The sequence below is a fragment of the Oncorhynchus kisutch genome, linkage group LG3 (assembly GCF_002021735.2).
Source record: "Oncorhynchus kisutch isolate 150728-3 linkage group LG3, Okis_V2, whole genome shotgun sequence".
In the NCBI taxonomy this organism is placed as follows: Eukaryota; Metazoa; Chordata; class Actinopteri; order Salmoniformes; family Salmonidae; genus Oncorhynchus; species Oncorhynchus kisutch.
In genome coordinates this window covers 41,031,708-41,045,407 of record NC_034176.2, presented here as the reverse complement: position 1 = coordinate 41,045,407, position 13,700 = coordinate 41,031,708, and the positions used below count along the sequence as shown (strand labels likewise).

General features: G+C 42.2%; 1 protein-coding gene across 2 annotated transcripts in view; it reads right to left on the bottom strand.

Moving 5' to 3' along the window:
- fbxl17 (F-box and leucine-rich repeat protein 17) overlaps positions 1-13,700 on the bottom strand; it is a 324,960-nt gene that overhangs the window by 73,031 nt on the left and 238,229 nt on the right. The window lies entirely within an intron of this gene.

Below are 13,700 nucleotides of genomic sequence, written 5' to 3'. Positions count from 1 at the left end.
ATGTTCAACTTCATAAAATAATAAGTTTAACCATCTCAAGAGGTTAAATAACAAAAATGACTTTATTAAGTGGCAGGGTTGACAGCTTTTTCTTCCAAATCATCCATACACCCCCGCCCCCTTTTGACAGGAGAAATGGAAGCTTGTAGTGTGCAACAGGGAGGGGAAATTGAATGCAAGCTACACACTTTAAAAAATATATATATATTGTTAAAACATTTCTAGCCTGTATATCTATGGGTAACAAAGTTGACGTCTTATGCCCAACCCGCTCAGTTTCCCAACACAAAAAGGACATAAAAAAAAGCTGTATCAGCTCACCTGCTCTCACACTATGAATTGACTATTAGATATTCAACGTTTCTTAAAAAAAAAAAAAAGGGAATAGTTTCACCATATTAAAAGGAGAGTTCCGTTGACGTATCTGGGTTGACCTTAAAATGAGGGACAGGTTGTTGTTTTTTTACCTTAAAATTATACACTATATAATCTAAATAATCATCTTCAGAAATGACTTTATCAAAGCAACAAAATAACTAGGTTTTTACGATTCTGGTGAAAACTTAAGATAAATGCTGGGGTTAAGTGGGTTCAAATCTTCCCAGAAGTTGGCACTTTAGCAAATTTATAGAATTTTCCATGTGGTCTATATTAAAGGGCACTTCATTTAATATAACAGCGTTTTAAAATTCTATATCTGTGCACAATTTCTACTTAAATCATCAAAAGGTTACCAATCGTTGCATCTGCACTGTTCTTCAAGTGAATGTACTTCTGACACATTTTCAGTGTAAATTGTTAAAAGTAGTCATTGTGAGAGAGAGAGTTATATGGTTTGTTAAACTTTGAAATCAAATGCTGTTTGTTTGACATACATTTTAAAGAGAAAAATCTGAGTCTCAGCCTAATTCCGTTTCCCTCTCAATAAAACCGTGAAGACGTACATTCGGGTTCCATGAGCGCTCAGTAGGTGTTTGTATCCAAGCTAAATAATCGGGTAAATGAATAGTCTGTGCTTTGATAATACTGTGTGTGCACACACAAGTGTATGTGTGTGTATGCGCTTGTGTGTTTTCTAGCTATAAAAACAATTTACAAGAAAGCTACAATTTCCATCCCATAAAGTATAAGTGAGGATGGAAACATTGACCGTCTCATATTTCTATAGCTAAACACTAAACAGGCTGTATGTGCTGCCACTTCCCCTCTGGCTCACAGGCTAAATGGTCCCATAACAGTTACGTTATGTGTTTATCCAAGTTCGACCAGGGTGTGTGTGTGTGTGTTTTGTTTGTTGTTCGATAGGGCCCTTTTGGGCCTTTGGCCTTATGTAGGCTAATATCCCCTAATAACGGGGAGTGTTTGCGTGTGTGTTGTAAGACAAGGGTCCTATGGGAGTTTACTCTAGAATAATATGCTCTAATGAAAGGTAGTAGTACTTGGTCCCTTAATGACAGTTTTCCTGCCAGGCTGTCTGAAAGGACTGCTTTGTCTGTCTCCAGTGGCCTGAGCAGGGTTCTGGGTATTACGGGTTATTTGGATTTATCAGCAGTGCACCCCTCGAAGCCCCATAGAGGGTTAATATGGAGGTTCACAATAAGACAATAGTACAGTGAGGTGTAGTAGTAACTTTGTCCATGGAAGGTTATGGGGCTATAGCAGAGCAGTGAAGCGGTTAATAGTGGGCCCATTGATATCATCACATGGGTTTAATAACATGGAGGCAGTATGAGCCAACAGTGGTGTACCGCACTAAGGTTATGTGGCTATATCAGCAGTGACTGAGTTAACTCTGTAATCAAATTCACACTAACAGCAACAAGCACAGTGTTACCTGAACAAAGCAATACTTTGCTGTTTGAACAAAGCAACTGCCCAGTATAAGGTCACTCTAATTGTCCTGCCCAGTAGGATGTGAAGGTTGTTTCACTCTGGGCACAGCCTGTACATAAAACTAATAGCTCAAATGAACATTGTACAGTAATGAGAGACCAATGCTGGTTTAATCGAGCTGTGGATGAGGACTATGTTTGGTTTCCTCTTGATATCTCGGTGGGCCAAAGACTAAATAGGAATACATATTTTACAAAAGAAACTATCAAATGAGTTCCATCTACATCTTCTCTTCACCTTACCCCCACTCCCTCCCTCCCTCCCCCCACCCATCTGTGTATCAGGGCAGTGAGGGGAAAAGCCTCCCCTGTACCAGGAGTCAGAGAGAGAGAGAAAGAAAGAGAAAGAAAGAAAGAACGAGAGAAAGAAAGAAAGAGAGAAAGAAAGAGATAGATACACCACTGTATTTATACATATGACATTTGAAATGTCATGATTATTTTGGAACTTCTGTGAGTGTTGTGTTTACTGTTCATTTTTATTGTTTATTACCTACTTCACTTGCTTTGGCAATGTTAACATATGTTTCCCATGCCAATAAAGCCCCTTGAATTGAACTGAATTGAGAGCAGAAGGCCAATGTGCTGTGTTATTCTGTCTGCTGGAAGAGACAACAGTCAGTCGCAGAGGAGAAGAGCTCGTCAATTTATCAGAAAGGACTATGACAGACAAACGCATGGAACATACACAAATGTGTCTGTCTCGCTCCCTCTCTGACACACACACACACACACACACACTTACTTTCGTGTCTCAATGCCGTATCAGTCTGTCGGGCATATAATTGAGGGCTTACAGTGCAGTCCCCCTTCTGCTAAGCCCTGCTATCTGCAGGCCACACACAGCTCACTTTCTGTCTCTCAAAACACACACGGCTCCAAAATACTGCTCTCTGCTGGGGCACATCTGATTAAGTCAGCTCTGTAAATGAGTCGTCACAGGAGAGAGAGATTCGAGGAGGAGAGAAGTTACAGATTACAGTAGGAGAGGAGAAGATGAGAGAATCAACAGGTGACAGCAGGAGAAGAGGGGAGGATAGAGGAGTTTGAAATAACCAACAGTACAGGTACTGGAGGCCTCGGGGCACCCAAAGGTCTCTGTCAACCAAACAGTCAAATCAAATGAGCAGTGACTGTACAGAACTGGAGAGAAACTCTGCAGTATAATGAAGACCCATTATCTATTCCATACAGTGTCTAATGAGTACAGACAGTGTTGCAACGTATTGCATTAACAACATAACAATGACATTTTAGAAATGCATTGCACCTCTGCCCACCACCTAGCACGTGCCTGAGTACACATACAGTACCAACACAGACACACATGCACCTAAAGCAGACACATACACTTGAGTGGCGCAATATGCGTGTCTGTGGATTCCTCCTGTTATGTGTCATTACGCAGTTAGGTTCTGTAACTAACCTCCAACTAGGGCTGTGGAGGTCACAAAATGTTGTCAGCCAGGTGATTGTCAAGCAAATAACTGCCGGTCTCAACATAATTGACCGTTAAATTAGCATAAACACGTTTAGCATATCCTGGCTTCCGCGCATAGCCTACAAGCCACTGATGCACACCTTTGGAACATCTACATTTTAAAAAGACTAATATATCAATTTAATATAGCCTACACCATCACAGTAAATCCATTATTTATTTTAGACAGGTCTAAAGAAACATGATATGAATAAAATGTAGTCTATTTAAGAAGAACCGAATAGCATACTCTGAGTTGTCCTTATGTTAGGCCCTGAAATGGCTATACCATATAGCTGTGGGCTACACTTGTTCATTGAGCAGACAAGATTTACGTGGCATTATGTTTGTATTATTTTTTTTAAGTATGAAGAATATAATTGAACACAGCTTAATAAAATAGAAAGTATTTTCTCGAAATGATTTCAGAGTTAGTGCGCACACGCAACTATTCTGTGGTGCGAGGTTAACAAAGAAACTGGTCCTATATGCTTTAATTTAGAGTTCTTTATGCAACTTTAGTTGTGATTCAAATGTTGGGCTATATGTTTTGATTTTTAATACATTCTAAGGCTGAATGATGGGACTCGAATGATGATTTGAAAAAAGTTGCAAGCTACACAAACTTCATCAGTCTCTCATTCACAATTTGTAAAGCATTTGATAATATTCTCAGAAGGCCTTGAATTTCTCGGCGGCATCCCCATTGTGTGGCTGTAATGCCCCCTAAGAAAATCCATGCCTTTTGTGGCCAAAGTGGCCATTGTGCCCTTGGGCTGAATATACACTAATTCTAATTCCCTTCTCCCGGCTGCCGTGCTATGCACCTCTCACTCACTTGGCTCTCTCAGATGTAGCCAATGTCCGTCACGTGATCGGGTCCTTCTCACAGGCATTTCAGCTAAGAAGTAGGCTACAGACAGACACATCGGGGACGCAACTGTGTGCGTCCCTCTTATTGAATTCCATGTCATATTGAAGATGTTAGAACTGTCCACATACCATCCCCATAGTACAAAAGTTGACCTATTCTATTGGTCAACTTGACTTTCTGTGCAATAAATAAATATCCCAAAAACAAACTCTGAGACTGTTGTGGGATCCCAAATTAATACAACCACTCGGATCAAACAAAAAACTGATCAGCTGATCGTTTAGCTTAAAATGTTGATAAACGCAGCAATGCGGACACGGCATAGGCAATAGACGCAAACGTTTAAAAATGCGATCAATTAGCGGGCAAACACTGCTCACAAATGCGATAATGCATGTAATGCTTTATTATAAAGGTTAATTTTTATGGTGAAAATGATCTTCCCCAAAATTGAAACTCACGCACAGCCTATGTATACCTCTACGCCGGTTATAAAGAGGATTACTGTGCTTAAAACTAAATAATATATGTGTGAAATTGGTTTTGATTTAGAATTAACCATTATCACGCACCTGTCTCGGAACAGGGGCATGGGATTAAAAATACATGTCATCTATGCACTTAAATAGTGGATGGAGGACGCATTTGCCCATGGTTCATTTTCATGCCAGCCAGGTAGGCTATGTTCCTGTGTTAAAGTGAAGCAATGTGCTTACATTAGGAAAGTTCATGAATAAAATGTAATAGGCCTAGCCTATAGAAAGCTGATGGGATCCTCCGCTTTTTAATAGAGGCCATCAAAACTCTGTTTTCTCACTCAATTGCATAGCCTATAGAAATGTTGGACAACATGAGCTCATGGGCTCTCATGAGGTGTTTGATTAGATTTTAGATTACATTTGCATTGATGTCAGAGTGATTAGAGGGACAATAGAGTGCTGAGTACCAGGTAGTTAGCAAGTTTGTTAGGCTACTAATGACCATCATAGGCTACTAATGACCATCAGCAACATCAGAGCTTGGAAAAGCCTAATTCTCGTGACAAAACGGTCAAATGGAATTTGACAGCTGTCATGACTCGTAACCGCCAGTGTGGCAGAGGTACAGTCACCGTAACAGCCCTACATCCAACCACTGTAGTATGGAGATGCATACATTATTACTCACATCCAGGATGCACATGCATGGCTCTGCTCACACCTGATGTCACATGTATACATATATATACAATTGAAGTCGGAAGTTTACATACACTTAGGTTGGAGTCATTAAAACTCATTTTTCAACCACTCCACAAATTTCTTGTTAACAAACTATAGTTTTGGCAAGTCGGTTATGACATCTACATTGTGCATGACAAGTAATTTTCCAACAATTGTTTACAGACAGATTATTTCACTTATAATTCACTGTATCACACTTCCAGTGGGTCAGAAGTTTACATACACTAAATTGACAGCCTGGAAAATTCCAGAAAACGATGTCATGGCTTTAGAAGCTTCTGTTAGGCTAATTGACATAATTTGAGTCAATTGGAGGTGTACCTGAGGATGTATTTCAAGGCCTACCTTCAAACTCAGTGCCTCTTTGCTTGACATCATGGGAAAATCAAAAGAAATCAGCCAAGACCTGGTTCATCTTTGGGAGCAATTTCCAAACTCCTGAAGGTACCATGTTCATCTGTACAAACAATAGTACGCAAGTATAAACACCATGGGACCATGCAGCCGTCGTACCACTCAGGAAGGATATGCATTCTGTCTCAGAGATGAACGTACTTTGGTGCGAAAAGTGCAAATAAATCCCAGAACAACAGCAAAGGACTTTGTGAAGATGCTGGAGGAAGCGGGTACAAAAGTATCTATATCCACAGTAAAAACGAGTCCTATATCGACATAACCTGAAAGGCCGCTCAGCAAGGAAGAAGCCACTGCTCCAAAACCGCCATAAAAAAAGCCAGACTACGGTTTGCAACTGCACATGGGGACAAAGATCATACTTTTTGGATAAATGTCCTCTGATCTGATGAAACAAAAAAAGAACTGTTTGGCGATAATGACCATCGTTATGTTTGGAGGAAAAAGGGGGAGGCTTGCAAGCTGAAGAACACCATGCCAACCGTGAAGCACGGGGGTTGCAGCATCATGTTGTGGGGGTGCTTTTCTGCAGGAGGGACTGGTGCACTTCACAAAATAGATGGCATCATGAGGGGGAAAATTATGTGGATATATTGAAGCAACATATCAAGACATCAGGTAGGAAATTATAGCTTGGTCGCAAATGGGTCTTCCAAATGGACAATGACCCCATATTTACTAAGTCGTGGCAAAATGGCTTAAGGACAACAAAGTCAAGGTATTGGAGTGGCCACCACAAAGCCCTGACCTTAATCCTATAGAATATCTGTGGGCAGAGCTGAAAAAGCCTGTGCGAGCAAGGAGGCCTACAAACCTGACTCAGTTACACCAGCTCTGTCAGGAGGAAGGGGCAAAAATTCACCCAACTTATTGTGTAAGCTTGTGGAAGGCTACCCAACACTTTTGACCCAAGTTAACCTCTCTGGGATATGTGAGACAGTAGCGTCCCAGCTCGCCAACAGCCAGTGAAATTGCAGGGCGCCAAATTCAAAACAACAGAAATCCCATAATTAAAATTCCTCAAACATACAAGTATTTTACACCATTTTAAAGATCAACTTGTTGTAAATACAGCCACAGTGTCCAATTTCAAAAAGGCTTTACGACGAAAGCACACCAAACGATTATGTTATGTCTGCAACTAGTCACAGAAAAATACAACCATTTTTCCAGCCAAAGAGAGGACTCACAAAAAGCAGAAATAGAGATAAAATTCATCACTAACCTTTGATGATCTTCATCAGATGACACTCATAGGACTTCATGTTACACAATACATGTGTGTTTTGTTCGATAAAGTTCATATTTATATACAAAAATCAGAGTTTACATTGGCGCGTTATGTTCAGTAGTTCCAAAACATCCAGTGATTTTGCATAGAGCCACATCAATTTACAGAAATACTCATCATAAATGTTGATGAAAATACAAGCGTTATGCATGGAACTTTAGATAAACCTCTCCTTAATGCAACCGCTGTGTCAGATTTCAAAAAAGCTTTTATCCGAAAAAGCACACCATGCAATAATCTGAGCACAGCGCTCAGACAACAAAACAAGCCATACAGATATCTGCCATGTTGTGGAGTCAACAGAAGTCAGAAATAGCATTATAAATATTCACTTACCTTTGATGATCTTCATTGGAATGCACTCACAGGAATCCCAGTTCAACAATAAATGTTTGATTAAATTGATAAAGTCCATAATTTATGTCCAAATAACTAATTTTTGTTTGCGTGTTTAGTACACAATCCAAACTCACAACGCGAGGGCAAGTCCAGGCAAAAGTTCAGACGACAGAGTCAGAGTCATATTACAGTTAGTAGAAACATGTCAAACAAAGTATAGAAATAATCTTTAGGATGTTTTTATCATAAATATTAAATAATGTTCCAACCGGAGAATTCCTTTGTCTGTAGAAATGCAATGGAACGCAAGCTAACTCTCACGTGAGCACGCGTGATCAGTTTATGCCACTCTGGCAGACCTCTGACTCATTCAGCTCCCATTCCCCCCTACTTCACAGTAGAAGCATAGAACAAGGTTCTAAAGACTGTTGACATCTAGTGGAAACCTTAGGAAGTGCAATATGACCCAATAGACACTGTATATTCGATAGGCAATGACTTGAAAAACTACCAACCTCAGATTTCCCACTTCCTGGTTGGATTTTTTCTCAAGTTTTTGCCTCCCATATGAGTTCTGTTATACTCACATACATCATTCAAACAGTTTTAGAAACCTCAGAGTGTTTTCTATCCAAATCTACTAATAATATGCATATATTAGCAACTGGGCCTGAGTAGCAGGCAGTTTACTCTGGGCAACTTATTCATCCAAGATACTCAATACTGCCCCCCAGTCCCAAAGAAGCTAAACAATTTAAAGGCAATGCTACCAAACAGTAATTGAGTGCATGTTAACTTCTGACATACTAGGAATGTGATGAAAGAAATAAAAGCAGAAATAACCCATTCTCTCTACTATTATTCTGACATTTCACATTCTTAAAATAAAGTGGTGATCCTAACTGACCTAAGACAGGGAATTTTTACTAGGATTAAATGTCAGGAAATGTGAAAAACTGAGTTTAAATGTATTTGGTTAAGATGTATGTAAACTTCCGACTTCAACTGTATATACACATACACACGCCAGGCGGCACAAAAACACACACGCAAAAACACACACACACGCGCACACACACACACGCGCACACACACACACACACACACACACACACACACACACACACACACACACACACACACACACACACAAACAAAGGATGGATGGATGGATGGATGGGTGTGAGTATTATAGGCTCTAGTGGGAAAGTGGCAAGAACATGTCCTTAATTAATCAAGGGCTTCAACATACTAATGTGTATTTTTCTATGCAACGCCTTCTATAACCCCCACGGTGTTCCTAGAAGGAGATAGCGATGAGAGAACCCCTGCGGAGGTTCCTCCTGCTCTTGGAGCACTTACACAGACACACACACACACACACACAGAATGTAAGGTCAGTAGGTTGATCTCATCCTTAAATCTTAGCTATTGATCAGCTGATGTGGCATTATGGACCACGCACTGGTTGATCCTGTGACTGCAGCTGAAACACGTCACAAAGACATGAGCCGAATGATTTGACTACTGGTAATACTGTAGAACTCACTACTGTCTTTATTGTAATTCCTCAGCTCAATGTACTGTGCTTATGTCATAACAATGGAGATAGAGAGAGATAATGTGCTCCTGGCTGGTTGCATCACCGCCTGGTATGGCAACCGCTCGGCCTCCGACCACAAGTCACTGCAGAGGGTGGTGCGTACGGCCCAGTACATCACTGGGGCCAAGCTCCCTGCCATCCAAGACCACTATGCTAGGGGGTGTCAGAGGAAGGCCCTAAAAATGGTCTAAGACTCCAGCCACCCTAGTCATAGACTGTTCTCTCTGCTACCGCACGGCAAGCGGTACCGGAGCGCCAAGTCTCGGTCCAAAAGGCTTCGTAACAGCTTCTACCCCCAAACCACAAGTCTCCTGAACAGCTCATCAAAAGGGCTACCCAGACCCCTCTTTTACGCTGCTGCTACTCTCTGTTTATTATCTATGCATAGCCACCTTAACTCTACCTACATGTACATATTACCTCAATTACCTCGACTAACCGGTACCCCCGCACATTGACTCTGTACCGGTACCCCCTGTAGATAGCCTCGCTATGGTTATTTTACTGCTGCGGTTTAATTACTTGTTACTTTTTATTTTACTTTTTATTTTCTATTTTTTACTTAACACTTTTTCTTAAAAACTTCTTAAAGCATTGTTGGTAATGGGCTTGGAAGTAAGCATTTCACTGTAAGGTCTACACCTGTTGTATTAGCATACCACAGCAACCTCCGGCAAATGTATGCTTCGTACAACTTTTTTATATTGTGCCTCCACTTGTCCAAACATGCCATTATAAAGCAGGTAAAGTGACCATCCAGACCTGTAGAGAACCCATGGCAACCGCAGGGGATGACTCAAAGGTCAGAGGTCAGAGACAACAGAAGACATGACCTCAGCAGGAAGTATAAATAACTACTAGGTGACAACACACACAAAAACAGGTACCCACGCACAGGATGTGACCTTGCATGGATTAGACTATGAGCCATGGAGGTCAAAGACTCTTGGAATGGGGGATATAGAGAGGGGGAAAGAGGGGGGGGGTATTTCCCTAAAGTAGCCTTTCACACAATGTCAGTGAGACAGAGCTAAGTGTAGAACACCCTACAGGGTCCATCACAATTAAACACCTTCTCAAACCCTGTCACAACCAACCATCAACACTCGCATAACCTACACCAGAAATAGCGGGGGGGTAAGAGAGGAACAGAGATAGACAAGAGAGGAAGAGTGATAAGTTGTGGCGCAAGCTTGGAGAGGGAGGAGCAGTGAGGAGATGGACTCTGAAAGAGTGAGAGGGGAAGAAAGAGTGGGGAGGCGAAGGGAGGTGTGTAATTCCATCAGAGAGGTTCCTGTTAGAGCTGTCTGTTCAGCTCTCTGCTATCGCAGACACTTACACCTGCTCAGGATCAGAGCCACAGTGCTATAGAGGTTGTGTCTCATGCCCGCACCCCTTGAAATATCTGTCCAGTATCCTCGCTATCCCATATAACACGGGTGTGACAAAACATGTATTTTTTTCAGCTCTTATTACATTGGTAACCAGTTTATAATAGCAATAAGGCACCTAGGGGGTTTGTGGTGTATGGCCAATATACCACGGCTAAAGTCTGTATCCAGGCAAGCAGCGTTGCGTTGTGCATAAGAACAGCCCTTAGCCGTGGTATATTGGCTATATACCACAACCCCTCGGGCCTTATTCTTTAAATATATATATTATATATATATATATATATATACATATATATATATATATACACTTTATAAGAGAGCGAGACACAGAAATGGCCCTGTAAGAGTTTCCACAAATAAGACCGGGCTATTGTTAAAAGTGACTTCCTCAATCTCCAGACCAATGATTGCTCTCCCCCACACGCTTTGCTCCAAGGAGAGATTTAAGCGCGAAATAGCAGAGGCTTTAGCATATTTTCCAAAGTTAAGCAAAGTGTGTAATGAAATACTGTCTGAGTATTTGTGTGGGTGTCACTGTGTGTCTAAGTTTGTGTGTGTGTGTGTGTGTGGTACAATAAGTTAGCAAACAAAGCCCTGCTATTCTCAGTCTAAGCCCACAGCTCTTCTCCGTTCTAAAGCAAACAGTGGCTGTATCATGGAGCTTAACACTCGAGAGAGGAGGAGAGGACAATATATGGAATTCAATTTCTACTCCTACTGCCAATCTCCAAATACCACCTAATGCATGACAATTGAAATTCACACTTCTACAGTATGGTACCAGGCTTGAATTTATATGTAGCCTTGAAAAGCTAACCCCCCCCCCCCACACACACACACACACACACACCACACCCTTACCTCATCCTCCACAAACACATGTAACACGGACACTCATTATTTATAGAGTTTTTTTTTCTTTCAACTGTTCTCCTACGGACAGAGATTTTCTCCTCGGTTGTTTTTAAATTGTTTTGAGCATAAACAAACAAAGTTGGTTCAGTCTACTAGATATTACAAGGGAATTTCCATATGCACAAAAAGCTGATTTCTCGCAAACGTTGTGCACAAACCTCTTCACATCCCTGTCAATTGACTGATTTCCTTATATGAACTGTAACTCAGTAAAATCTTTGAAATTGTTGCATGTTGAATATTATTGTTGAGTATATGTCGTCTATATGCCTACTGTAAGTATATTTTAATGCAGTCATCTCAGCTTTCATTTGAAGCATCGTTTTATCCTTCACTTGTTTGTAACAATTGCAACTTTGTAGTCACCTTCGTTCTGATGTTTTCGGTAGTCACAGAGCTGTTCAGTGGGTGAAAATGACGCACTTACGAGTGGTCTGAGGCAGTCGGTAAATAACGTGCGTTTTCAAGTGCAACTTTAGTAACGATGGTTTTGGGAAACAGCTGAAAGATTCGTAAGATGCTCCTACGAAGGTTCTAACGATGAACTTAAGATGCTTCTGGGAAGGGCTTCCCGAGTGGTGCAGTGGTCTAAGGCTGTGCCACTAGAGTTTCTGGGTTCGAGTCCAGGCTCTGTCGCAGCCGGCCGCGACAGGGAGACCCATAGGGTGGCACACAATTGGCCCAGTGTCGTCCCGGTTAGGGGAGTGTTTGGCCGGCAGGGATGTCCTTGTCCCATCGCGCACTCGCGACTCCGGTGGCAGGCCGGGCGCAGTGCACGTTTCCTCCGACACATTGGTGCGGCTGGCTTCTGGGTTAAGTGGGCATTGTGTCAAGAAGCAGTGTGGCTTGGTTGGGTTGTGTTTCGACCTCCGCATCTCCCGAGTCCGTACGGGAGTTGCAGTGATGAGACAAGACAGTAACTACCAACTGAAGACTATGAAATTTGGGAGAAAGAGGTAAAAAAATTATATATATATATATATATATATAAAATAAAAACATCTAATAAAAGATCAGATTTAAAAAATAAATGTTTAAAGATGCTTCTGGGAAACAGGGTCCTGGTATGTGTGTTTGTGCAGAAATTACCTTGGGGAGTTCTATAATGTTGTTGACTGCTTGTTGCCTAGAGTGACCAATACAATGAGTCCTAATGAAAGTAGTAGCCCGCTCAGAGTCCTGACTTGTAAGACCAGAATAAGCATTTCTTCCCTCAGCCCATGGCCAACAGCCGTGACCTGCAGAAACCATTTCCACCTCAGCCCATGGCCAACAGCCGTGACCTGCAGAACCCATCTCCACCTCAGCCCATGGCCAACAGCCGTGACCTGCAGAACCCATCTCCACCAAAGCCAACAGCCGTGACCTGCAGAACCCATCTCCACCTCAGCCCATGGCCAACAGCCGTGACCTGCAGAGCCCATCTCCACCTCAGCCCATGGCCAACAGCCGTGACCTGCAGAACCCATCTCCACCTCAGCACATGGCCAACAACCGTGACCTGCAGAACCCATCTACACCTCAGCCCATGGCCAACAGCCGTGACCTGCAGAAACCATCTCCACCTCAGCCCATGGCCAACAGCCGTGACCTGCAGAACCCATCTCCCCCTCAGCCCATGGCCAACAGCCGTGACCTGCAGAACCCATCTCCACCTCAGCCCAGAAAATGATAGAGCAATATCACAGACACATCACAGATAAAACTCCATAAAGCGCTGTGGTTTTTCCTGCAGGGAGACAGAAAGGAAAATAACATGGTGTGTAGCGACTAGAAAACATGCTATTATAACTGATACATAAACACACACGCGCACGCACACGCACATTCACGCACGCACACACACACACACACACACACACACACACACACACACACACACACACACACACACACACACACACACACACACACACACACACACACACACACACACACACACACACACACACACACACACACACACACAGGACAGTACAAAAGCCATAAAGTGTGTTATTATCATTCTAAATCAATGGGATTATTATGCCAGGGGGAGAATACCATGCCTGCAATAAGACACGCACTATAAAGACATTGCTCTGTATTACGACCACATTGGTTAGGATGGGGAATGTGTGAGGTAGAGTCGCGTGCGTGTGTGTGTGCCTTTACCAAGAAGCCTGAAAGAGAGAGGCGAAGCCAAGGCTGCATGACTGAGTCTCCTGGACTAAATCAGACTCAGTTGGCTGCGGCTGTCTTTAAATATATGGAGACTAAAACACAAAATGTATTT